The sequence below is a fragment of the Siphateles boraxobius genome, unplaced genomic scaffold (assembly GCF_051911475.1).
Source record: "Siphateles boraxobius isolate OS27281-9 unplaced genomic scaffold, OSU_SipBor_1 22, whole genome shotgun sequence".
Taxonomy (NCBI): Eukaryota; Metazoa; Chordata; class Actinopteri; order Cypriniformes; family Leuciscidae; genus Siphateles; species Siphateles boraxobius.
In genome coordinates this window covers 10,010,623-10,022,885 of record NW_027508833.1, presented here as the reverse complement: position 1 = coordinate 10,022,885, position 12,263 = coordinate 10,010,623, and positions in this window count along the sequence as shown.

Genomic DNA, 12,263 nt, shown 5'->3' with positions numbered 1-12,263 from the left:
CAACTTTGTTCATCAAATAATTCTGCATAAAATGTATCATGGTTTCCAACTAAATATGAAACTGTTTTCAACATTGATAATAATAAGAAATGTTTCCTGAGCAGCAAATCAGCATATTAAAATGAATTATCATCATGACTGGAGTAATGATGGCGAAAATTTAGCTTTGATCACATGAATAAATTACAGTTTACTATGGCATAGAAAACAGATAGCCTATGTTAAATTGTTAAATTGTGATATTACAGTTTTTACTAAGAGAAATAAAAATCTTACAGACCCCAAACTTTTGAACAGTAGGCTAGTACTATAATTTGGGTAGTTTTGTAAAAGTCACTGACTAATTAAAGGGGAGTTGAGAGCACAGATCACAAAATATTTAGGCCTAGTAGTCATTAAACGTGTTCAGATTTAGCATATTAATGATGCATTCACCTCATACATGACACACTGCTGTAAGTGCATACAAGTTCAAATGCATGCTTTTAAAATGAAAAAGTATCGGTATCGATATCGGCGATACTGGCCCTGTATTTACTTGGAATCGGATCGATACAGAAATTTGCAGTATCGCCCATCACTAGCTGTAACTCTACCGCGCTGCTGCTACTTCCGAGAAATATAGAGATTGCTAATGTGACGTCATCGTGACGTAACGCAAAGCATTTTGGGAATCCGCGGCACAAACAGAAGGTGCCAGACTTGATTGCATGGAGGGAAGAACACATTGTTCAAGATGCCGTCTACCTGGTGTGTTATAAACTGCAATAGTCCTTCTTGCACAGTTTCGAAAACGAACGGTTTTGAAAACGAACATGTTTGTGTATGCTCGTAGACACTCACTCTGAAGCAGTCAGAGGTTATTCTAAAGGAGTCAAAAAGTCGAGACAGGACCATCGTCAAAATTCTACCCACCACTCTAACTTAGTTCATCCAAAACAAACTAGAAAATAAGCTCAAAGTACTAAATACCTGAATTATCCTTTAAGAACGGATCAATATATTTGTTTTCCTTAATTTTAATAAACCCTAACTTTATTCTCATCTGAATGGTAAATAATTGATTTTTGTATAAAATAATACTACAATTAAAAACACATTTGATTTTCTTTTTTAATCAATGTAGAATATGTAACTGCTCTGAAGAAAAGAAATGAAAACCAATGCAATATGATTAATGTCCAAAAGATGTAACCCACAGACTTTTTTGAAATGGGGTTGGATAAATATGTAATTGCTTTTAAAACTAGGCCCTATGTGTTTGGTTGGGTGACAGTTGTAGGTTACAGCTCGAGTTGTGTGACAAAAGCGCAATGTTGTGTTTTATTGCGAGTGTAAGTTACACAGATATAAGTAAACACTTTGCAGTTTTAATGATAACCTCTATGAACAAAATAACGTTTTTATGTTTCCACTGTTCGATCGCGCCCGCGCCTCTCTCTCTCTCTCTCTCTCAAACACACACACATAGTTCGATCGCGTCTCTCTCTGTAGAATAGAGTCATACTATTCAGTAGCCCTCTGCTTGTTTCCATGGCAAGGACCCACCCAATCTCACCTGATCTCACTTCCTCCTAATCAATGGTTCACTTTATAAGCCCCACCCATTCCTTTGTTCTGCCTGGCAGCAACACAAACCACATGTGAGGACCCTCAGTCTCTGTGATTCAGATACTATCCATGGTTGTGCGTGATAAAAAAAAAAACATAACCGTCAAGCCTCATCATCTCACGTTGCTCCTCATGTGTGAACAGTGGCAATAAATGGCTTAAACGGAATCCTTTGTCCCTTCTCCATTCTTATCGATGTACCATGGTGATGCTCAAACTCCTGTGAACCAAAGCTAGATAGATTTTACAAGTGGTCCTTCGAGCCGGAGCCTGAGCATTGTCATGGCTGAAGGGAACTCACCTCTAACCCATGGAGCACTTAATCCTCGACGCAAGATTCGTCCACCCAAGCGCCTGGAGGACTATGAAGTTGGCTATGAGAATAGAGTTACCAACCCAGATTGCACATGTTCCACATGAGGGTCAACAGGAAGAACTTCAAGTAGATGATGAGGAAGAGAATCCTGAGCACTCTGAAAACAGAATACGCTATATTAATCCTAGTGAGACTCCACCACCTCCTACCCCCGTCACCAGACCATTTCCATCTACATTTGCCACCAGACAGCAAGACGGCACTCCAGAACTGAGCCAAGCTGACATAGTTAAACAGTTACTTGAAACCGTGACAATGGTGAAGCAGCAAGGAAGGATGTTGCAGCGTCTCATGGAGAGACATGAAGCTTCAAGCCCAGAAGGCAGCTATTCCTCTGCAACCAGTCAACAAGACGATCACTCACATGGACGAAATCAGATGACAGTGGGGTCACCCCCACCACCGCCAGCTCTTTGCCATGAACCTACAGCCTTAGCTATGGCTCAGCCCAGAAACCCTCGAAGAGGAAATGAAGTATCAGGGCTTACTCAGGTAGTTTCACGCCCCCTTTACTCACAAAATCGCCCTTCTCCTTCAGTCCATCAATCAGACCTCTTGCATCAACTAGCCCGGCATCAGCTTGCACCTCCTCTACCTCCTGTTCCTCTACAGTCCAGACCCATGTATTCTCTCGGAGGAGCTGCAGCACCCCCTGCTGACAGGCATAGGCGTTACAGACCAGTCGAACCTCCTAAGTTTCCTGACCTTACCAGAGAGGATGAGGTGCAATATAGAATGTTGCGAATGGCACTGACCAACCTACTGGATCCACATGAAACTGAGGAATTTAAGTATCACATTCTTCTCGACCATCTGAAGGTGGACCAGGCCAGACGTTTGGCTTTAGCCTATTCATATGCGCCCCAGCCATTCACCGAAGCCTTAAGGGCACTAGATGAACGCTATGGCCAACCACGCCAGTTGGTACTTAAAGAACTGAGGAACATCCTGGCCCTTCCTCCTGTACGCCCCGGAGATGGTCATGCCCTAGATGTCTTTGCCCTGCGAGTCCAAGCACTAGTTGGGCTGTTAAGAACTATGGCTAGCCAAGGCACTGCTGAACTCCTCTGTGGCTCACATGTAGACAGGCTATTGGAGAAACTCCCGAACGAACAGGTTAGCCGCTTTAAACGCCATATGCACAGGAACCAAGTAGATGCCAACTATGCCCTCATCGACCTCTCTGAATGGCTGCAAGTAGAGTCCCGTTGTCAATCCAGGCGGGATTACACAGGTCCAAATCCCTCTCGAGTACACCGACCATTTGCTTCTACTCAAGCAACTACAACTATACTCCACGGAGCAAACGGCATCAGTGAGCGTGGGGATCCCCAAATGCCTTTAAGGTCTTCGTGTGCCTACTGTAGCTCTTCAAGTCATCACATAAGTCACTGTGCTGATTTTAAGGCCCTCAGCAAACAACAAGTTATAGGATGGATCAAGGAAAATAGGAGGTGTTGGCGCTGTGCCCGACCACATGTTGCAGCTAAGTGCACACTAAACAGAGACTGTAATATATGTAAGCGGAGACATCTACAAATACTCTGCGAAATTAACAAGAAACCTGATACAAATTCCTACCTTGTTAATTCCACAGCTCACACCCTGTACCTAGATCGCCCAAGTCATACTGGTCAAGTCCTTTTGAAGCTGGTTAAAGTCATCTTGCGAAATGGCAGACGCACCATGGAGACGTTCGCCCTCCTGGATGATGGTTCAGAAAGAACTATCCTTTTGCAATCAGCAGCTCACAGCCTACAGCTTGATGGAGAACCAGAGGATTTAGCGCTCAGAACTGTGAGACAAGGAGTGGAGATCCTCCAGGGGGCTACCGTTTCCTTCAAGGTGAGCTCTGCTTCAAGTTCTGGTGAACTCGATATTAACCATGCCTTTACTGCTGATCGACTTGCCTTGTCGGAGCACACACACCCTGTTCTTTCCCTTCAACGGAAATATAGACACTTATATGGACTGCCATTGACACCAATGCATAAGGTCACCCCACTACTTTTAATTGGTTCAGACCATAACCACTTGATTTCACCTATTGCCCCAGTTCGATTCGGTCCATCAGGAGCACCAGCAGCTGTTAAGACTCGTCTGGGCTGGACATTGCAAGGTCCAACGGGGGAGATTGAATCTCTCCCTTCTGTTGCTACATGCTTCCATACCTCCATTGCCTCTCGATGTGATGAGTTGTATCAAAATGTGGAAAGGCTCTGGCAATTGGACACAATTCCCAGTCGAAATGAAAAGGCAGCCACTCGGTCCAAGCTGGACAATCAGGCAGTGAATTTGCTTGAGGTAGCCACAAAGAGAGTTCTAGTGGATGGAGTCTATCGCTATGCGACACCCCTCTTGAGGATCCCAGATGCGCCCCCCTTAAAGGCCCCTCCACAGGCCACCATGGCCCGACTGCGTGCCATTGAATCCAAGTTGGCGAAGGATCCTAAGAAAGCAGCAGCCTATAACACTGAGGTCTCCAAACTTGAACAGGCAGGTCATGTTAAAATGATTACCACAGAGGAAGCTGAAGGCTCAGCTGAGGCCTGGTATATACCCCATCACATGGTGACACATAATGATAAGAATCGCCTTGTTTTTGACTGTTCGTTTGACTACCGAGGCCAAAACTTGAACAAGATCTTACTACCTGGACCTACACTGGGGCCTTCCCTCCTTGGAGTCTTACTCCGTTTTCGAGAACATGCTGTCGCCATTAGTGGCGACATACAGGGCATGTTTCATCAAGTCCAGCTTTTGACCAAAGACAAGCCCCTCCTTCGTTTTCTTTGGCGGGACAAGAGGAAGGATGCCCCTCCAACCATCTACGAATGGCAAGTCCTTCCCTTTGGGACTACTTGTAGCCCCTGTTGTGCTATCTTTGCCCTTCAAAGGCACATCGAAAATCATACTCAGCCGAATGACTCGGTGCGCCATTCAGTAGAGAGGGGATTCTACGTTGATAACTGCCTTCAAAGCTACCCCACAGTTGCTATGGCCCGTCAGACTCTCGATCAGTTGAGGTCAATTTTGTCCACTGGAGGCTTTAACATTCGACAGTGGGCCAGTAATGACCCGATGGTCATCAGTCACTTACCACCAGAAGCAAGATCTAAAAATAGTGAGTTCTGGCTCTCTAGAGATACTATGCCCTCAACGGAATGTACTCTTGGGCTGCTGTGGAATTGCCAGACAGATCGTCTCGGTTACAGAGGCCAGGCAACAGAATCATCCACCATAACAATGCGGTACATTTACCATGTCCTTGCCAGCCTCTATGACCCCTTAGGGTACCTTATCCCTTATACGACCAGGGCAAAGGTCCTAGTCCAGCGGCTGTGGGACAAGCGACGGGATTGGGATGATCCCTTATTACCCTGTGACCTACTTTCTGCTTGGAACTCCTGGAGTGATGAACTGTCAATTCTCCCGACAGTAACCATGCCTCGATGTTAAACGTCTATCAGTGCCCCACTGCCCTCTACACAAGATCTTCACATATTTTGTGATGCATCGGAATCTGCTTATGGTGCAGTGGCATACCTTCGGTCGGAGGGTGGGAACCAAGTTCAAGTAGCCTTCTTGCTTGCTAAATCTCGTGTGGCACCAAAGAAACAGCAGTCCATTCCTAGATTAGAGCTCTGTGCTGCATTAGTTGGTTCCCGTCTTTGTGACTTTCTCAGAACAGAACTGACTCTCCCTATCAGACGTACCATCCTTTGGTCAGATTCAACCACTGTACTTACTTGGTTGCGGACCGATTCATGCCGCTTTAAGGTCTTCGTTGGTACTAGAGTGTCTGAGATACAAGAACTTACTAACTGCCAAGACTGGAGGTACGTCAATACAGCCGATAATCCAGCTGATGACCTTACGAGGGGTAAAGCCCTTGGAGAGCTCCAACGGCCCAACCGGTGGAGCCAAGGCCCTCATTTCCTTTCTCAACCCCCTGGTACCTGGCCTCAACCCCCTGATGGCTCCAACAATGGAGATCAACATCACCTTGAAATTAAACCTTCCTTTTGTGGAGCAGTTGGCACTATCAGGTCGGTCCCAGACTTCAGCCTTTATGGAACTTATCAAGCCCTCCTTGATGCTTCTGTCCAGTTGAAGCACCCCCCAAACGCTCAGGTAACCTCAACTCCAGCAGATTATCTTCAGGTAGAGACAGAAATTCTGAGACAGGCACAGATGGATAGCTTTGGAGAAGACCTCACCTATATCAAGGCCAAAAAACCCCTATTGTCAACTAGTCGCCTACTCACCCTTGCACCCGAAGTTTGTACGGACACAGGTCTTATTCGGGTCGGAGGCAGGTTACGGCAGGTTGAACAGGAACCTAACGCCATTCATCCCATTGTCCTCGATCCCAAGCATCCAGTGTCTAAGCTGCTCATCCAGGAATATGATGAAAGACTGAAACATCCTGGCCCAGAGAGAGTATTTGCAGAGCTCCGCAGGCGGTTCTGGATTTTGAGAGGGAGAGAGGCAATACGGAAATATCAACGTGGTTGTGCCCAGTGCCAACGGTGGCGTGCAAGGCCCGTTGTCCCCAGGATGGCAGACCTTCCTATAGCTCGTCTCCAGTTGTACAAGCCCGCCTTCTACTCAACGGGGATGGATTGTTTTGGACCTTATAATGTCAAGCTTGGACGTCGGACCGAGAAGCGGTGGGGCATTATATTTAAGTGTCTAACGACTCGCTGTGTGCACTTGGACCTCCTCTGTAGTCTCGATACAGATTCTTTCCTCCTGGCCCTACGCCGTTTTACAGCCCGTAGGGGCACTCCCTTCGAAATCTGGTCGGACCAGGGTACTAACTTTAAGGGAGGAGAGAGGGAACTTAGGGAGGCCTTCATAGCACTCAGTCCATCCCTGCAAGTCCAACTCCATCAACAAAGGATTCAATTCCATTTCAACCCTCCCTATGCCCCTCATTTTGGAGGAATATGGGAAAGAGAGATTCGTTCTGTCAAACAGGCCCTGCAGAGCTCCCTAGGCGCCCAGTTGGTGACAGTAGAAGTCCTGCACACTTTGTTGATAGAAGTTGAAAACATCCTTAACTCTAAGCCTCTTGGCTACGCATCCTCGGACATTGCCGATCCTGACCCAGTTACCCCAAATCTTCTTCTGATGGGGCGGCGAGATTCCTCCCTGCCTTTGGTCTCCTATCCGAGCTCTGACCTCCTTAGTCGCCGGCAGTGGCGTCATAGCCAGGTGTTGGCAGATCACTTTTGGGCCCATTTTATTAAGCGCTACCTCCCCCATCTTCAATGCAGACAAAAGTGGCAAACACACAAAGAGAATTTGCAGCTTAATACAGTGGTTATGATCATGGACCCACAATTGCCTAGGGCCCTTTGGACTGTTGGTTGCATTACAAAGGTTTTTCCAAGTAAGGATGGTCAGGTCAGGACGGCGGAAGTAATGGTAGGGAACAGATCTTATGTCCGCCCAGTTTCTCGACTGATTAAACTCCCTGCCATCCCCGATGATCCTCCAGATCACTCCTCTTAGTATGACTCTTGGGAGAGCAAATCCCTATGGGATTTGGGGGCGGCTGTAGAATAGAGTCATACTATTCAGTAGCCCTCTGCTTGTTTCCATGGCAAGGACCCACCCAATCTCACCTGATCTCACTTCCTCCTAATCAATGGTTCACTTTATAAGCCCCACCCATTCCTTTGTTCTGCCTGGCAGCAACACAAACCACATGTGAGGACCCTCAGTCTCTGTGATTCAGATACTATCCATGGTTGTGCGTGATAAAAAAAAAACATAACCGTCAAGCCTCATCATCTCACGTTGCTCCTCATGTGTGAACAGTGGCAATAAATGGCTTAAACGGAATCCTTTGTCCCTTCTCCATTCTTATCGATGTACCATGGTGATGCTCAAACTCCTGTGAACCAAAGCTAGATAGATTTTACACACTCTCTCTCTCTCTCTCTCTCTCTCTCTCTCTCTCTCTCTCTCTCTCTCTCTCTCTCACACATACGCACACAGTTCGATCGCGTCACTCTCTCTCTCTCTCTCTCTCTCTCTCTCTCTCTCTCTCACACACACGCACACAGTTCGATCGCGTCTCTCTCTCGCACACACACACACACACACACAGTTCATCGCGTCTCTCTCTCTCTCTCTCTCTCTCTCTCTCTCTCTCTCACACACACACACACACAGTTCGATCGCGTCTCTCTCTCTCTCTCTCTCTCTCTCCCACACACACACACACACACACACACACACACAAACACGTTTGATCGCGTCTCTCTCTCTCTCTCTCTCTCTCTCTCTCTCTCTCTCTCTCTCTCTCTCTCTCTCACACACACACACACACACACAAACACACAGTTCGATCGCGTCTCTCTCTCTCTCTCTCTCTCTCTCTCTCTCTCTCTCTCTCTCTCTCTCTCTCTCTCTCTCTCACACACACACACACACACACACACACACACATTTCGATCGCGCCCGCGCCTGCACACACACACACACACACACACACACACACACACACACCTCCAGCATGCATTGCAATCTGCGTTGCGAGGAGTGTGGTGCTTAAAACATTTGCATACCTTTGAACGGACGACAGTTTTCTGGTATGGTCCGACAATGTTTTCTTTAGCCCACTGCATTTCCATGTAAACGGGCCAAACATACCCATAATTCTTTGCGTTCTGATGACGTTGCCGCCCAGTTGCTCCGCGAGCCGCCATTGCAGTAAAAAAACGTTCCATTGAAGTCAATGGAGTTGTCGGAACTCTCACTCTATATGGCTCTGGACCATATTAGCCCGGTTTTGTCAACACTGCATTGGCTCCATATTAAACATTGTATACATTTTAAAATATTGCTAATTACTTACAAAGCACTAAATGGTTTAGCTCCCCACCAGCACTTGAGCGAGCTCTTAACGCATTACCGTCCTTCGCGTCTATTGCGAAATTTGCGATCTCAAAATTCTGGTCAGTTGACAATACCTAGAATTTCAAAATCGACTGCAGGCAGTAGATCCTTTTCCTATTTAGCACCAAAACTCTGGAATAGACTGCTTAGCCTTGTTTGGGAAGCAGACACACTCTGTCAGTTTAAATCTAGACTACACATCTCTTTAACTTGGCATACGCCTACATGTAACGCATTTCTATAATTCAAATCAGTTAAATGATTGTTAGGATGCATAAATTATTGTAAACATTGTAAGAAGAATTTAATCTATTAGTCTGTCTGTCTCATCCTTATCCCGTAGTCAGCCAGATCAGGGCCGTATCCAGGTTAGACTACAACACATCAATGAATGTCAGCAGAAATCATCTCAACTAGACAATCTCCTGTGAAGGCCTCATCGACACGACAGACATCTGCACTGATACTGAGCAAAGACAACAAGAGCCAGACTGGTCCTACACAAAGATTTGACTGCACTGACACTATTGGATGATGTAGGATAGCTGGAGGATAACATCACATTTTCTTGCAGAGTAGCTTTATAGCAGAAGTTAACTAATTATATAATTGATCTTTACACAGTTATTGTACCGAAATGAATCAACAGTGAACGGATTTCAACCGAATAATGACTGTTATCTTTTTAGAGCTGCTTTACAGCAGTTAAAATCCGTTTGCATCATTGAATCATTATTTGTATTACTGTAAAGCTAACTTGAAACAATCGAGCTTGATTGTTTATTATTATTTTAACTTGAAATTAACACAAAAATACCCTTTAAGAAAGTAAGAGTTTAGTGCAGTAGGTCCTATTCCTCTTTTTGACCACCAGATGGCCATAATGGACACAGTGTTGAAAAGGTTTGAATGATGAGCACTCTTACAATAGAGTGCTACAGAAATAACATATTATGGTAGGCCCAAACCCCAAAATGAGTTAGTTTGAATGGGTTTTTGGTTCAATGCCTGAAATAAGGTCTGTGGTGAACACAAGCTCAAGATATTTTCATGTTTTATTCTACAACATAAAATAGATCAGTAAGACCAACTTGTGATTTTTTTGAAAGCTTACATGTCTTGAAACTGGTTGCTAACAAGTATCTAAATGGGACTAGAGAGGTTGTCGGGGACATTAAACATCATCAAAACAAACCGAACTCCGCCAAGGACGGTCCCAAGCCCGGCTGCAAAAGGAGGAGGGTTGGGCGTGGGGCTAGCTACCCCACCCTATAAAAAAAAACGCTAGCTACAGAAACGCCAACAGGAGATCAGGACATTTCAGCCCTGGGAGGAGATAGGACTTCGTCAAGAAGAAGTATGACGCCATGTAGTGAAAGCCGGAAGTCTCTGGAAGCTACACGGCCGACAACCCTTCTTAATACCAGGACAACAAACATAGGAACATGGAACGTACGAACTATGTATGAGATAGGGAAGACTTTTGAGGTAGCAGCAGAAATGAAGAACTTCAAGCTCACCCTGCTTGGAGTCAGCGAGACTAGATGGACACAGTCAGGACAGAGGCGACTATCGTCAGGAGAGATGATGCTGTACTCCGGACACGAAGAGGAAAATGCCCCCCACACCCAAGGAGTAGCACTGATGCTGTCAAAGGAAGCACAGAGAGCACTGATAGGATGGGAAGCCCATGGATCAAGAATTATCACAGCATCCTTCCGAACCAAGAAAAAGAAGATAAAGATGAACGTAATACAATGCTACGCTCCCACAAATGACAGCGATGAAGATGCAAAGGACCAGTTCTATAACAGACTACAGTCTATAGTGGAGAAGTACCCAGAGAGAGACGTCACAATACTGATGGGGGACCTAAACGCCAAGATTGGGAGGGACAACACGGGGTATGAAGGCATCATGGGGTGCCATGGACTTGGGGACATGAACGAAAACGGTGAGAGATTAGCAGACCTGTGTGCATTAAACAACTTAGTCATTGGTGGCAGCGTATTCCCCCACAAGAACATTCACAAAGCCACCTGGATGTCGCCGGACCACAAAACGGAGAATCAGATTGACCACATCTGCATAAACAAGAAGTTTAGAAGGTCCTTGCAGGATGTGAGAGTGAAGAGGGGAGCAGACGTGGCTTCGGACCACCACTTGGTGGTGGCCAGGCTGAAGCTAAAGTTAAAGAAAAACTGGATGGCGGCGAAATCATCAAGACAAAAGTTCAACACAGCTCTCCTGAGAGATGCAAGTAAGCAATACGAGTTTAAAGTGACCCTCAGTAACAAATTCCAAGCTCTGCAAGACATGTTGGAAGAAGATGACAGTAGTCTTGAAAAGAGGTGGGACACGTTAAAAGAAGCAGTGATAGGGACATGCCAGGAAGTGCTTGGCACAAAGAAACACCAGCATAAAGAGTGGATCTCTGCAGACAGTCTGAAAAAGATCAAGGAGAGGAAGGAAAAGAAGATGGCTGTAAACAACAGTCGCACGCGAGCAGAGAAGGCCAAGGCACAAGCAGAGTATACAGAAGCAAACAAGCAGACGAAGAAGAGCATTAGAGCAGACAAGAGGAAGTACATTGATGACCTGGCAACATCAGCAGAGGAAGCAGCGAGAGAGAACAACATGAAAGAACTGTATGACACCACCAAGAAGTTAGCAGGGAAGTACAGCAGACCGGAAAGACCAGTGAAGGATAAGAACGGAAGGCCAATTATGGGAGATGAGCAGCAAAGGAACAGATGGGTAGAGCACTTCGAGGAACTTTTGAACAGGCCAACACCACAAAACCCACCTGACATAAAACCAGCGAACGCAGATCTGCCGATAGACTGTGAAGTACCAACTAAAGAAGAAATAAGGAAGGCCATCAAACAGCTTAGAAATGGAAAAGCAGCGGGTCCAGACAACATCCCAGCAGAGGCGCTGAAAGCAGACATAGAAACAACGGTTGAGATGCTCTACCCACTTTTTGAGAAAATTTGGGAGGAAGAACAAGTGCCTGCAAAATGGAAAGAGGGATACCTCGTAAAGCTTCCAAAGAAAGGTGACCTTAGCAACTGCACGAACTACAGAGGAATCACACTGTTATCAGTACCAGGCAAAGTCTTCAACAGAGTCCTGCTGAACAGGATGAAGGACCCCGTCGACGCCCAACTCCGTGACCAGCAGGCCGGTTTTCGCAAGGATAGATCCTGCATTGATCAGATCGCGACGCTGCGTATTATAGTTGAGCAGTCGATAGAATGGAACTCACCCCTGTGCATCAACTTTGTTGATTACGAAAAAGCCTTCGACAGTGTGGACCGCGAAATCCTCTGGAAGCTCCTCCGGCATTATGGTGTGCCTGCAA